Source organism: Cibotium barometz, chromosome 3 (genome assembly GCF_041138505.1).
Source record: "Cibotium barometz isolate CiBa-2024 chromosome 3, ASM4113850v1, whole genome shotgun sequence".
Lineage (NCBI taxonomy): Eukaryota > Viridiplantae > Streptophyta > Polypodiopsida > Cyatheales > Cibotiaceae > Cibotium > Cibotium barometz.
In genome coordinates, this window is record NC_141048.1 from 40,843,528 (window position 1) to 40,859,665 (window position 16,138).

A 16,138-nucleotide genomic window follows, 5' to 3' on the forward strand; every position below is an offset into this window, starting at 1 on the left:
TTGGGTAGTCCGAGGTGCCTAGCATTGTAAGAATAGTTGTCCTCTTTGGCTCCACTTTTAACTTGGGCAACAACACAATGTTTTTCATATGTAAGAAGAATAAAACATGGGTGTCCTATTTTGAATTGGGCAGCAAGAGGCAAAAATTCGGATCTGCAAGCCGTGTAAGCATCGGGCGTAAAGAAAATGCAGCTTCGTTTGCCTGGGTTTTTCTTTGGTTGCCATTGATTGTCAGCGAGATGGAGATGGTGATGGCAGAAGGATTTAGCTAGCATTGTTGTCAGCACAGTCACCCACATGGGGACTCCCTCTGTATCAAGAGAACACCATCCTTGAGTATAGTTTTCACAGTTTACTGTGGGAATCCTGCTGAACTCATTGCTTGCCTTGATTGAGGGTCGAGACTCGAAGATATTTTGCGCTTTCCCTTTTCGCTTTCTTCAACTATGGCTTCTCCTCTTTTGCACTGCCTATTTCTTTTTCTTCTTCTTCTTCTGTTGGGCGCAGTGTGCACAGGCCAAGCTAGGTGCAGTGGCTAGGTGGGTGCATGATGAGCAAGGCAAAAAGCTAGGTTTAGGGTAGGTTAATACAAGGCACTTTAGGGTAGGCAATGGGGGTCACTGATGGGTCGGCTTTAGTGAGAGTAGCTGACAAAAGAGGGGGAGAGAGCATGCGTGATAAGAGAGAGAGAGAGAGAGAGAGAGAGAGAGAGAGAGAGAGAGAGAGAGAGAGAGAGAGAGAGAGAGAGAGAGAGAGAGCATCCGCTTACAACATAGATTCCTATTGCAATGTACATGATTTTATCCACCCCAAGCTTCCTTAAAATAGGCGAGTAGTGTAGGGGGGTGTTGAATCATTCGCAATAATACCGCGTATAAGTACAATTGATAGGGGTTACATATGCACAATTGATAGGGGTTGCTATGTTACATATGCACAAATGAGGCAAAGGCTTTCAAGATTACCTTGCGAGCTCATTGAGAAAAGATAGAAAATTTCTTGCTCGTCGTACCATTAGTGGCTCTACTTTGATGGAAGTAGAAATGAGCAAGGCTACTACACACGTGGACTCAATATTACCTCTTGAAGCTTGGTGCTCGGAGGATCTTTTGGCCTCTTTGGGAGTGGTGTTGGCTCTTGAGTAGAGGTGGTGAGAGCTTTTTCAACTTCCACACTAGCTATAACTAGCTAGCACCTGAAGTAGGCACCACCCCCAAACACCAACACACAAAAGCTGAAGGTCTTGGATTACCTCTCTCTAGCTCAGTGGACTTTGCTTATATGCAGCTATGGACACCTCCTGAATCGGACAATTTTATGATTCAGTCAGCTCCTAAACTCTTATGACCCTCTTGTTGACTCCAACAGCTTCTATTCTGAATATCATTCTGATTCAGACTGCTCCTAAACCCTTTTAGTTCCTTCTTCTAATTCAGACTGATCCCTTTTCTGGCGTTTTCAGATCTTTAACACTCTTTGCTTCTAACAATTCTGATTCATTTAGCAGATAACACTGTTTGTACTGGTTCAATCAACTTGGGTTCAAACAACACTACAATGGGCTACTTGAAAATAACTAAAAAAGTGATTATTTCTTAACCATCTACTAATCCTAATTAGTTTAATAATGGGCTCATAAACTTGATGGATTCTAGGCTAGGCTCTGATACCATGTTAAAATTACAGCAATGTGATGAGCTATAGTGGATCAAATGCTAGAATCAACATCATTAACAAGACATTAGATGATAATTAAGATATGATTAGTGAGAAATTAATTGATAGCTTAATGTAGGCATGGATAATCAAAAACCAGCAAATTCTCATTAGGCCAATGTCTCAATTTCTAGGGTTTACATCCAAGCATCCAATCCCACTGATTTCTCCTTGATTCACTCCACCTCTTTTGCTTGATTCTCTCCACCTCTCCCAGAATATCTCCACACCTCCTAAATCTCCTCATGCTAACCTTTATTCTCTCCCAGTAGATTCGTCTAACCTTTTCACAGGTTCTCTCACATTTACAGATTCTCTTTTACAGCCTCTAGCCAAGGGCTTGTTCCCACACACACCTTATTCACTTGTATATTTCAACAGCTACCACACACATGGACTCAATATTACCTCTTGAAGCTTGGTGCTTGGAGGATCTTTTGGCCTCTTTGGGAGTGGTGTTGGCTCTTGAGTATAGGTGGTGAGAGCTTTTTCAACTTCCACACTAGCTATAACTAGCTAGCACTAGAAGCAAGCACCACCCCCAAACACCAACACACAAAAGCTGAAGGTCTTGGCTTACCTCTCTCTAGGACTTTGCTTAACTGTAGCTATGGACACCTCATGATAGCTCCTGAATTGGACAATTTTTTGATTCAGTCAGCTCCTAAACTCTTTTGACCCTCTTGTTGACTCCGATAGCTTCTATTCTGAATATCTTTTTTGATTCAGACTGCTCCTAAACCCTTTTAGATCCTTCTAATTAAGACTGATCCCTTGTCTGATGTTTTTAGATCTTTAACAGTCTTTGCTTCTAACAATTCTGATTTAATTCAGCAGACACAGTTTGTACTCGTTCAAACAACTTGGGTTTAAACAGCATTGATCTAAATGCCTTCTACTTCAAGTCTCATCCTATTACCTACGTTCCTTCACTTCCTCTTCTAGTCAGCATCACTGATTCAGTTAGTTCTCACCCTGTCAGCATTGTTTCTTTGCTTCTCCCAGTTAACTATGGTTCAGATAGCACTGGTCCAGCTATATATATCCTATTACTTTCCTTTTCGGTTAGCTTTGTTTCTGTTAACATTGATTTAGTTGGCACTGATCCTGACACTTCAGTCTCTTGACTAGCTCACAATCTAACTGTAACTGACTTAAACAAACTCAGATCTGACAATTCTTGACTTGACCAGCCTCTAATTTGTTAGCTCCTATCCTAACTCTTCTTCCTTCAGTCTGTTCTCATTCAGATAGCACTGAGCTTGACTCTTCTTCCTTCAGTCTGTTCTCATTCAGATAGCACTGAGCTTGACTCTTCTTCCTTCAGTCTATTCCTGATTTGGATAGTACTGAGTCTAACTCTTCCCCCCTTGAGTCAACTGTGTATCTCTCAGCAATGTATCTGTTAGCACTGCTTCAGTTTGACAATTCTTAACTTGACTAGCCTATAATTTGTCAGCTCCTATCGTGACTCTTCTTCCTTTAGGCTATTCTGATTCAGATAGTACTGAGCCTGACTCTTCTCCCTTCAATCAGCTGTGTATATGTCAACACTGCTTTAATCACAGCATCGATTTTGACAACTCTTGTGCCCCTGACTCTTCCTCCTTTATTCAGCATTGAACTTGTCAGCACTGGACTTGTCTCTTCTTCCTTTAGTCTCTGCACTGAACTTGTTTGAGCACTGAACTTGTCTCAGCACTGAACTAGTCCAGAAATTGACTTAATTTAGCACCTATTTTAATCAGCCTACTCCTACTTTAGATAACTCTTAAAGGACTTGCTGTGCTAACAGTTCTGACCTGGATAACTCTTGATTCTGGCACTTCTCTGGATTCTAACCAATCAGCCCCCCTGGTTCAGTCACATCAATCCTCCTCACTCATCCTATTTCACTCAGCACTATTTCACTCAGCACTAATTCAGTTAGCATTGATTCCGACACTTCTTACTTCAAATAGCTTAATTCCAGACAACTCCTTGATCTAGATATTCCTGATCGAAATACTTCCCTGCTTCGACCAGCTATAAGATTTCCACTCTCTAGACCATCTTCTTAGGCTAAATTGCTTTGACTTACCCTTTAACTGATAACACATAAAGAAAAACCACAGGCAACTAAGTCCACCCTGACCCAACAGTTCCTGCCTTACAGAAACTCAAAAACCAACACAAACTTGACATTCTTGTTGATAACCCAGAAGCAATATTCAGTATGCATGAGAGCTACTCTTAGAGAAGGTAAATAAATATGAGGTAGTCCACCTCGTTGACTAGTTAGCAGATTTAAACTGAACAAGGTTTGAACAACAAATCGTAACAAAAAGAAATTCTTCTTATTGTATTGATTACACAGATCTTGTATCTCAAATAAACCCACATAGTGAAAATAAAGAGACTCTCTCAACATATATGCTTAAATGTCTTACAAACAAAGCTTACAACATTTCTCTCTCTCTCTAGCTTCACTCTTTTTTGTGTTCTCCTCTCAAGCCTGTATTCTCTCTTCTCCCTTCTTCCATACTCTCTATTTCAGCTACACGTTTGTGCCAGCCCCCAGGCACTATCTAAAAAAGAAAAAAGGGTTTCCAAAAAAATAACATCATGGGGACAGCCCTCCCCCCTGGAAAATGGTACATTCATGTACCATCTCCATCATTTGCATCCACAAACAAATCTAGCATCACATCAATTTGATCATGAGAATCATCAGAATCCCAATTGACTGGTCACAGTCTATGGGAGTAGGATTTAAGCCTCCAACACCATTAACTTTCCTTTTGTGAAAAGTACCATCTAAAGTTTCTAAGTAATAACTTGTAGGGAACACAGAGTGAACCCTGAATGGACCATCCCACTTCTGTTGAAACTTCATATCATGTCTATTATCCAACTTGTTATTATAACTGAGCACTAATGTCCCCTCTTTAATGCCCTTCTCTCTTGTGAACTGTTCATCAAATTTCTCTTTCCTCTATTTGCAAGGCCTTTACTTGACTCATGGCACCTTACCTTTTCAACTTCAAGTTAACCAAGTTAATCATCCTGTCTGCTTTCTCTTCTCCAAGTACAACACTAATCTTCTTGAGGTACCATAGACTAGATACCTCCGATTCCATACGATGTAAAGCCTCCTGTCCATATACTAACTGAAGTGGAGTAAATCTTGTAATTTGTTTGTGAGTACACCTATCCAAAGCTTTATCCCAATTCTTGGGATTACCCTTAACTAGCTTAGTGATAAGTTTACAAACAATAGCATTTACTTTCTATACTAGCCCAATAAGGAGTCACATACCTATGTATGATATTAAGAAATTTTACTGCTTCATCCAGCTCTTCCCCAACAAACCCCAGACCATTATTAGATACAATTTCCAAAGGAGCACCAAACCTGTAGTAGCAAATATGAGTTCAGATAAACCTGTGGATAGCCTTGCATGTGATCTTAGTAGTAAACATAGCTTCAACCCACGTAGTCATGCAACCCACACCAAGTAAAATATACACTTTCTTGTTTTGAGTCTTATGTAATGCTCCTATAGCATATATGTCCCATTTTTTGAAAGGTCCCATAGCAGTAATAGGCTGTCTTGGTCCATATGTAAGTCTCCTATCCCTTGCAACTTGGCAAGCATGGCATGATCTACAACAATGCTGCACATAAACATGCATACTAGGCCAAATATACCCAATCTGTAGAATTTTCTTCAATGTGAGATCATGAGCAAAATGGCCACCACAAATATAATCATGCACACCCTTGAGAATTTTGGGAATTTCATCCTTGTTGGGCACCCTTCTCAGAATCAGATCTGAACCCTTTTTATATAACAACTCTTCCAACCAAACATAAGATATAGCCCCCGGCGAACTTGTACCCTTCCATTTTAGAGCAATGAATAGGGTACTCATTGGATTGTAAGTACATCACAATGTCATGAAGATATTCCAAGCCTTGATATCTAGGCTCCTGAAGATAAACTTTGGATAGAACCCAAACATTTCTAGCACCCTGTTCCATTGATTGCTTGGCCAAAGAATCAACCTCTTGATTTTTAGTCCTTGGAATATGTATCAATTGAACCTCTTCAAATGAGTTAAATAAGGTTTTAACTCTTCTGACACAAGCTGTTTCAAATGGTCAGACTTACATGACCAAATGCCCAACACCTGCTTAACCAATAGTAATGCATCCCCTTTGACAATCAACCTCTGAGTTCCTTGTCATTTGCATTCCTCCAAAGGAGGTATACCAAACAACGAGCGCGTAGGAACAAGTGAGACAAAGTCTGAACAAACCTCGTCATTGCATTTTGGCCATGATAACATGCTAATAGAGAGGACTTTATAGTAGTTATGCATGCTATATCTCTATTTTATAGTAAAAAAATAGTGACCATGTGTATTCTATGAACAAAGCCTATCCATAGAACTTATGGGTGGCCTACCTCAAAATCCCATGACATTAATGAGATCCTCTACCTTGTTGATTAATGGATGCACTTCATGGCCATGTAAGTTGTAGTAGTTGTGATAATCCTCTCTCTCTCTCTCTCTCTCTCTCTCTCAACTGGCTTTTGTCGATGGTGGTTGTACCCTCCAAAGCTGCACTTGCTACCCCCACAGCTAGAAGCACCCATCCAAAGAATGTGCCCGGCCTATATGGAGATGTAAAGGAAATATTTCCAAGAGCGCAACTCATCCAAATGTTTGGGGGGTAGGTGTTAATAGACGGGTTATGGGAGTCAACACTGATTCAGTTAGTTCTCACCCTATCAACATGGTTCCTTTGCTTCTCCCAGTCAAATATGGTCAGAAAGCACTGGTCTAGTTAACTCTATATTCTATCACTTTCCTTTTTAGTCATCTTTGTTTATGTCAACATTGATTCTATCAACACCGATTTAGTCAGCATTGATTTGACAATTTAGTCTAACTGTATCTGACTCAAACAGATTTAGATCATCTGACAATTCTTGACCTGACCAACCTCTAATTTATTAGCTCCTATCTTGACTCTTCTTTCTTGAGTATGCTTTGACTCAGATAGTTTTGAGGTTGACTCTTCTTCCTTCAATCTGTTTTGATTCAGATAGTACTGAGCTTGACTCTCCTTCCTTTAGTTTGTTTTGATTCAGATAGTACTGAGCTTGACTCTTCCCCTTTGAGTCAACTGTGTATTTGTCCCAGCACTGCTTCACTCTGACATTTCTTGACTTGACCGACCTCTACCTCTTCTTCCTTTAGTCTATTCTAATTCAGATAGTACTAAACTTGACTCTTCCCCCTTCAGTCAGTTGTGTATCTATCTCAACACTACCTCAGTCTCGGTGCTGATTCTGAGTATAGCTCTTGTGCCTTACTCTTCTGCACTAGACTTGTCTCTTCTTCCTTCAATTTGGCACCACTGAACGTGTCAACATTGACTATGTCAGCACTGACCTATTTTAGTGTCAATTAACAACTCTCATAAAGACAACTCACAAAGAAAATACACAGGCAACTAGGTCCACCCTAACCAATAGTTCTTACCTTAGAGAAACTCAATAACCAACACAAACATGACATTCCTGTGATAACCCAAAAGAAATATTCAGTATGAATCAGAGAGACTCTTAGTGAAGGTAAATAAACATGAGGCACTCCACACTTGTCGATTGGTAAGCAGATTTAAATTGAACAAGGTTTAACAAACTATAACAAAAAGAAATTCTTCTTATTGTATTGATTACACAGATCCTGTATCTCAAATAAACCCACACAGTGAAAATAAAGAGACTCAACATACATGCTTAAATGTCTTACAAATAAAGCTTACAACATTTCTCTCTTACTCTCTAGCTTCACTCTTTTCTGTGTTTCTCCTCTCAAGCCTGTATTCTTTCTTCTCCCTTCTTCGCTTCTCTTTATGTTAGTTGAAAGACCTTTGAATAGGAAAATTAAGATGCACCTCCTACCTTCCTTTCCAAAAGAGATTGTCACACGATGCCTTCAACCTCCCCATTCTCTTTCTTTTCTTGTCGCCCTTCATTCTTCTGGATCTTTCACGTGCATCTTCATGAATAGCTTCCTTTTAAAGAAGGCACATACATGCTTAATTCCTTTATCTATGCTCACTTCCCTAGTCGACTGAAAGGTGTAAAGCTACACGTTTGTGCCAACCCCTAGGAACTCTCTAAACGAGAAAAAAGGGTTTCTAAAAAACTTGCATCAACGGTAGTAGCCATTGCTATCTATTCCTATTGATGCTTTGGGTGTGGCATTGAAGGTACATCTTTAGGTCTCCATTCCATCTATGGTTTGGCATTTGTCTTAGTTGTAGAGGCTTTGACTTTGGGACCCGAATATAGGGGTTCCCTAAGCCTTGAGCTTCTAGTAGCTTTCATAGGATTCAAGCAAGGTGTGGCTACTGGAATGGAATTAAAGTTAGGGCCACCACTTAACGTTCTTTGGCTTAGGTGGTGGTGGTGCTATGGATTGGTTTTAGGGACCCATACAAAAGGGTTTCCTACATAGTAGCCCTTGAATTACTAACATCAGCCGATGTAATGCTCATCCAATGGGGCTTGGGTTCTGGGTAAAGCTTTGTTGCTTGGGGCTCGCAATTAGCATACTTTTGACACTTCTCGTTCAATAGTTTGTTGCAAATTTCTTGGGTATCATAGACTCCTTGTTTACCCAAAGTGTTCTTGGATATCCACTCGTGCTTGGGGCCTTCCAAAATGGTTATCACAATTAATCCTTGGGAGGTGGGGTTGTCATAATTGATTCTTGGGAGGTGGGGTTGTCACAATTGTTTCTTGGGAAGGTGGCAATATCAAAGGCGATTTTGCACTCTGGGAGGTCAGCTAGACCTAAAATCCTATAGGGAATATGCACTAACCTTCTGAGGTGATGCATCTGAATAAAATGAAATCATTGCCAATCACCTCTTAAAAATATCAAGTTGACCCATTGGAGGAAAACTTCGGCCTTTTTAAAAGTTCTCCAACCACATCTACTAGCACTGTGGGTTCTAGTTGGATTGGTTGGATCTAAAATTGGCTCTTTCGATGGTCTTTTGAGAATGGTCATGCGTTCAATCAATACTTTACTAATTTTGTGATTGACTCTAGTAGAGGAATAGGATATGGGTGTTTTTTTTGAATAGTTCATCCTACAAGCTCTTGGTGGGCTTATCACTCACTTGCTTCCTCTCCAACACCATGTTAGGATACTCTTTCAGTTCCTTTTGGAGGTTAGTATAGTCAATTGGTCTCCTCTCCTCATGAAGAGATGGCTTGAGTGGGTGGGAGATCATCCTATTGTTTCCCCAAGGGAGGCAAAGCTTTAGAGCTCTTGTTCAAACCTCTTTTAATGTTCATGACATCATTATCTTTGATAAATTGATCATGTGTTTTTTTGCTCTTCAATGCCTTCTTCAAGAGAGGAAGCTTTGGAGCTCTCGTTTTAAATCTCTTTCAATGGCCATGATGTTAGCTTTGTGCTTCCGTGTTATATTAGGGGTTTGGCCTTCTCAGGAGCTACCTTGGTCTTCTCTCATAGGGATTACCATGGCCTTCTGAAGGGCTACCTTGGGGCTTGTGCCTTGGGCTTCTTTAACTTCTTATTTTAAGGTTGAAGCTAGGGCTTTTTGCTTATTTTTGTAACCTTGGATGTGTCTGTGTTGGGGATGCTGCCGCCGCCGTTGTATTATTCGAATGTATTATTGGATGTGTCCTTGTTGGGGATGCTCCCGCCGCCGTTGTATTATTCGAATGTATTCAAAGCCCTCTTAAGAATATTATTCTACCCTCTTAAATAATTCATGGATGCCTGTGGTATCTTTACACCATGCCAAATTATGTTAATACCGTGGGTGATGCTATTTCAAATATTTATACATTAGGTGTACATTGATGTATGCGTGTGGCTTTCTAAGATTGTTGCAGTTGGTTTTTGTATGGCAGGGTGATTCTTGGAGTACTTGCGGCTTTCTATGATTATTGAAGTTGGTTTGTATGGCAAGGTGGTTCTTGGAGTACTTACGCTTGATGAATGAACATGTGTGTGGTGATGGTTTGTATGTCTATTTAATAATTATTTACAAATTTATTGTTGTATATTTTATAAGTGAAGAGGACTCAGAGGATTTAGCCAAAAGCACATATTATTTTTGGAAGGCATTTATTATTTTGGAATTGATTTTTGATTCCATGCATCCTTGAGGCTTGCATGAAATCCACGCAACGCCGTGTCTAAAAACCAAGTCACATTCACATATCAAACACAAGCAAGCATTGTTAAATTGGCCACACAATAAGGAGGTCACTCCAAGTCCCAAGTCACATTCTGTAGAAGAGATCCATGTTCAAAGTCAATTGCCTAGCAGTGTGTTAGAACCATGTACCGGGCCTGCTTCAAGGTTAGCCCATCATCATCACTAGGGGATTCAAGATCTTCCATCATGATGGACCCATTTTCTCCAAATAAGCTGATAGAAGAGATCCATGTTCAAAGACAATTTCCTAGCGTAGTGTTAGGACCAGACAGGGCTTGCTTCAAAGTTAGCCCATCATCATCACCAGGGGACTCAAGATCTTCCATCATGAGATGGACCCATTTTCTCCAAATAAGCTATAAAAAAGGTGTCAATGATCAAGGTCTTACACGGAGGGAGGGAGAAAGGAAGAGTAAGAGGAACTAGAGAGTGTTTTAATGAGAAGCATGAGTTAAAAAGGCATCTTGAGGAGGTAGGTAGGCCATGTGTGAAGTATACTCCCCGCTTAGGAATGAGCCTCACCTATGCCAACTTAGGTGTATGCCACCTCTCTTATTCCAACCTAGGAATTATGCCTTCTTCTCCCTCGCAAGGTTTTCAATAAAATTATGCGTCCATGCCACAGTTTGGTGACAGTCTCTGCCTTTTTAAAATTTTGTTTATCAATTATTATCGATTTACACGTTACTAGCTTCTCTAGTTTCATGCAAGCATCTTCTTCCTCAATTTATGAATGTAAATCTTGAGGATTTTTGAGCTAAAATTGTTCCTCGATTCACACGTAATTCAAAATTGGGCCTCAATTTACATGACCATCTTGCAAATTTTTGAGCCCATCAATTTTATACGGTAGAAAATGTAAGCATGCACTTCTTTTTTTAATGATATCTCAGTTGTTGAAAATATTGAATAGCATGTTGCAAGTTGGCTATGGTGGATCATAGACTAGAACTAAGTAAAAACACATGATTGGTAAGAAATAGTATAAGTCTAGTTGTGTACACACAAGAGAGACAACAACAATAGTGGGAAAAATGGATTGATTGATTACTTCATAGGCAAGTGCCCTTTTTATAGATTCCATGCAACTCAATACCACCTAGTGGTTTCATCAAAACAAGTGGTTTAACACAAAACTAAGTGCTAGAGAAGCTTCACCCACAAGCTAAGTGATTTGGTCCCTTTCACATTTACATGGTCCATTTCTCCCCATCCTTCTAGGGATGTGTTTGGTGCATATTTCAAAACCCCCCTTCAAACACATAATCATTACAATGGTATTGATGACCTTTGATGACTCACAACTTATGCTTACCTAACATCCATGCTAGATGATTTCCCTCTTACTATGATTGCTTACCATGACCATACATGTTTAGGATGACAATTTAAAGTTGATGCTAGTTAGGAGTAGTTGGTTTAGTGGCTGATTTACAAATATTTACAACACTTATGTAAAGTTGGGCATTAAGAGTTTGGGGCCGGGCCCAAGACATGATCTAGAAGAGATGGTCACTTTGCATTGTGAGGACTTCATGATGCCCCTTGTTGTTATCCTTTGGTTCTCCCTGCTCTTCTTCTTGATCTCCATACTCTTCATGCATAATGTAGTCCTTTTGAGCCTTCTTTTGAAAGAAACAATCTTTTGTAATGTGTCCAGGTTTGTGACAACAATCACAAATGATTGACGAGTTGTACTTAGTTGTCTCCTTGTAGCCTTTGTTTGATGTGTAGAGAGCCACTTCATTTGATGAAGTGTTAGACAAGGTGTCCTCTTTTTCTTTGAACTTCAGCTTCTTTCCAAAAGAGAAGCTTCAACATCAACAAGCTTTGTGATAGGCATGTTGGTCAAAGTTGTCACAATGTCAACTATCGAAATTGGGAGGCAATTACTTGAGTAAAACTGCAATGCCAATGTGTTCATTCACCTTTAGTGAGATGCCTAAAAACTAGGTCATAAGACTTTGCATATAGTTAAGATGAGATGCAAGAGAAGTTCTAGACTTCATATCAAGTTTAAAAAACTCAATTAACAAACCATACTTAGAGCTCCTAGATTGAAGCCTTGGAAGATTCACACCCGTCCACATGGTAAATGTATGTGTCATCCAACTCACAAGTTATGATGGATCTTGCTTTTTCATCTTTGGTCTCCCATGGGAGAATATTAGCTTGGTCCCTTGGCTTCTTCTCCTTTCCACTTGTGATGCTCCATAGGCCTTTCTTCATGAGGATGAACTTGATGTGGGATTCCCAAGTGTGGAAGTTTTGCCCCTTGAATAGGAAGGCAGTATCATGTGAGGCCATTAGGGTTGAAAGACTTGAGAAACACACTTGAGAGAAATTATTGAAGAGGATTTGACTCAAACTTGAGTCACCTTGAAGATTGAAGCTCTTAGTGAATGAGAGATTTGAACTAGAAGCTTGTGAAAGGCATGGAAGAGGCTTGGATTTGATTTCAAGAAATTTGTTGGGCCTTGCAAGAGAGGCCAAGACCAACATTGAGATGGAACAAGTGATAAGGCTTGGAGAGAACACTTGATTAGCCAAGCACAAGGTATTATTAGTGATTATTAATCACTAATTAGCATTCAAGAAGCTTTTGGCTATGGTTGTTATGAGAAGACACAGCTCTGAGATGAAGAGCTTCGTTTTCCTTACCGAGATGACTATTTGCCAAGCCCTCTTAGGACAAGCAAGTACACATATGAGCACACCCACAACTAAGGGGAATTAGAAAATGATGGATTGTAGGGATGATGCTAGCTATATGACCACGCACAAGCAACCAAACTAACTCGATTTGGGGGAAACGATAATGGCGCAATGTATATAGCCAAATCCGCCGAATTAATGCACCAAGGTAGTAGCCTGGCAGCTTTTTGAAGATAGTAAAAACAACTAAAAATAGATGAGAAATGAGATAGCCACACAAAAAACATGCGAGTATGATGACAAGTTTCTTGATACCATGTTGAAAATATTGAATAGCATGTTGCAAGCTGGCTATGGTGGATCATAGACTAGAACTAAATAAAAACACATGATTGGTAAGAAATAGTATAAGGGTTGTGTACACACAAGAGAGAAATAGTATAAGGGTTGTGTACACATGATTGGTAAGAAATAGTATAAGGGTCGTGTACACACAAGAGAGACAACAATATTGGGAAAAATGGATTGATTGATTACTTCATAGGCAAGGGCCCTTTTATAGATTCCATAAACTCAATACCACTATGGTTTCATTACTGCATGCATATCCATTCTTATGTTATTCTTGTATGCTGCAATGATTTCTATGCAAGAACAAACCCATTCTTGGCTACTAGGTAATGGTGATAGTGGGATAGACTTTAGTCTACCAACATTAGCCAAAACATACATGGAATTATAAAAGAAGATTCCATAAATGGTTGGGTGGGTTATCATATAGCAATGTGCCTATCTCTATCATGGAAGACATTGATTCTTCCACTGATGCACTTTGCATTCTGCCACTCCTCCACATTTGATGGATATAAACCTGCAAGAAAACTTTAATGCTTAGCTATAGAGAACAAAAAAATTAGGTATTGAATACAAAAAACAAAGACTACTTATTGAATCTTACTGTTTGTCTTAGATCTTGTACTTTCATCGTGGTGATGTAGCATTATAGATCTGTGCGCATATAAACATGATGCACAAGGACCTCTATTGCAAAACTCTAGGATCATACCTTTCCAATGTTTGTTAGGATCACCAATGTCTTTTCATTTTACCTTGAATGCTCCTCGAGTTATAGGTCTAATTGTGATCCAATTTGACTTCTTGAACCGCTGAGGGATCCAGTTGCCATCAACATCCTTCTGGTTGAAAAGCTCCACACTTTCAATGTTGCAGACGTGTTTTCTCCTAGAGCTAATCTACAAAGGGAGAATAGAAAATTATGACCATTTTGATGGGCTCAATAATCTAAATAATGAAAATTATAAAACTTTAAAAAATGTTGTGAACCTTGCACTCCATTTTCCTTGTACGAGTTGATAAATAACCTATAAGTTTTCGTAAATGACATCATGGTCAATAAGGTTGACGAACATAAAAAACAAAATAAAATCACAAATAAATCATGGCATGCTTACATAGCTTAACAAAGTTTACCAAACTATTAAGATGGATGAAAAAAGATGCGGAGAGAAGAAGAAGAAGAGATGAAGTAGATATGGCGGAAATAAGTGATGCTATAAGAGAGGCAGTAAACGAAGAGAACTAAGTTCAATTTGTGGAGAAAGTTTTTAATCAAACTAGTTTTCAATCACTCTGGCCTCTTTTCATGATATTCTTTCTGACATATGTTTTGGTAGGTGCTATTCAAGCTTGGCATTCTTCTATTTTTGAGTTTTATGCCAATACATCTTATTCCTCTTTTTTGAGCTCGAAATTGTGGGAACCACTCTGACAAAAAAAGATCCATGTCACATGGATCTCCAATCCAAGTGCTCTCATTGGCGAGCTTTATATTTTTTTAATAGGCTCCAAAAGGACCCATTGGATCTCGAATTTCCCCTAATGGGGTACAACTTGGCTTTGTTAGCTCATGTGCTATATTTTATACTTGCTCATGTGGCTATTGCTAGATTGACACTCACTCCCTACCTTCTTTGTACTCCATAGCTCATGTGGTTGTTTGCTAGATTGACACTCACTCCCTACCTTTCTTGTGCTCCATGGTACCATATTTCTCAATATCTTGGGCTATACTCAAAGCCATCTTTAGACAAACCAATGCACTGGGCAACAACGCTATTCTTGAGGAAGGAACTTTGAGAAGACCTTGGTGGCTTCTCACATCAATGATGTAAGATGCTTAATGGACTAGCTTACTAGAGCAAGGGTCATCATCTTAGAGCAGCAAGTAGTGTTTGTTCTCCTTTGCAACATGCCTTCATCATTTGAACAATGTGTATCAGTGATTTCCAATTAACCCAGCTTAAGCACCAACTCAAGATCTTGGGGTGCACAAGCACTTGTCATGGACCACAAGAAGAAGAACAAGACCTTGGGATCTTATTCTTATTTCAAGAAGAAGAAAGGGAACCTTCTTATCAACAAAAAAGGATGAGGAAGAGAAGGTCAAGTACAGTTCACCAAGGAGAACTCTTCTTCAAAGCATGAAGCAAACTTAGGTAGATCGTTTGTTTTAGTAACAATCTATTGATCAAAGCCTTTGTGGATAATTTTACCTTTGTGGTTTATAGCCAATGAGCAATTTCTTTTACATGTGTGAGTATATTCTGATCTACACTCCATGTTGGTATGTATGTAGATAAAGAGAGGGTGTTGAAAATGTAATCTACATACATGTGTTGTATGGTCACATCATGTAAATCCTTTGTGGTAGATTACAACAAATTATGGGCTAAGGACTAAGGTTCACATAACTATGGTTACTATGTTATACCATGGTTGGGTAAGTCAACCCAGGCCTTCATGGCCCCTCTAGTTTTGGTGGAGGACATGTCATGGCCAAGTGGGTAAGGCAAGTTGATCATGGCACCTTACTTTGATGTGCCTACATATTTGGGAGACGCACACTATGCGCAATACATGTGTGAGAGTCCTAGCTTTTATAATCTCTCTTAGTGAGTAATATTAAGTGGTCCTTTGTGGGATATTTTGTCTCTTTGATGGGCCTATATATTTGGGAGACACACACTATGTGCAATATATGTGTGAGAGCCCTAGCTTTTATAATGTCTCTTAGTGATTAATACTAAGGGGTCCTTTGTGGATATTTTGTCTCTTGCACATTGTTAAGCTTTTGTTCTTGTTGAGTGTGATGCTTAATGTTAATCTTGAATGCATGCTTTATTAGCACAACTTCTTTAGTAATTAGCATCTCTCAAGGAAGGATGATTACTCCATTAATGATTGGGTCATTGAGCAGGTCATTGAGCATGAGATAATCTTAGTGACTATAATTTTGATAAGTTCATGCTGCTGTGCCTGCCCTTCCATTGCAGACCATTCCATTGGTTGCTCACCAATTCGACTGGTGGGCATTCAACAGTGTCTAAAGAGTGTGAATAAGATTGGATTCACAAACATCCATGGATAACTTCTTGCCTTTTGCCATTATTTTTTTGTTTCACAAACTCCATGACCATCCACAAG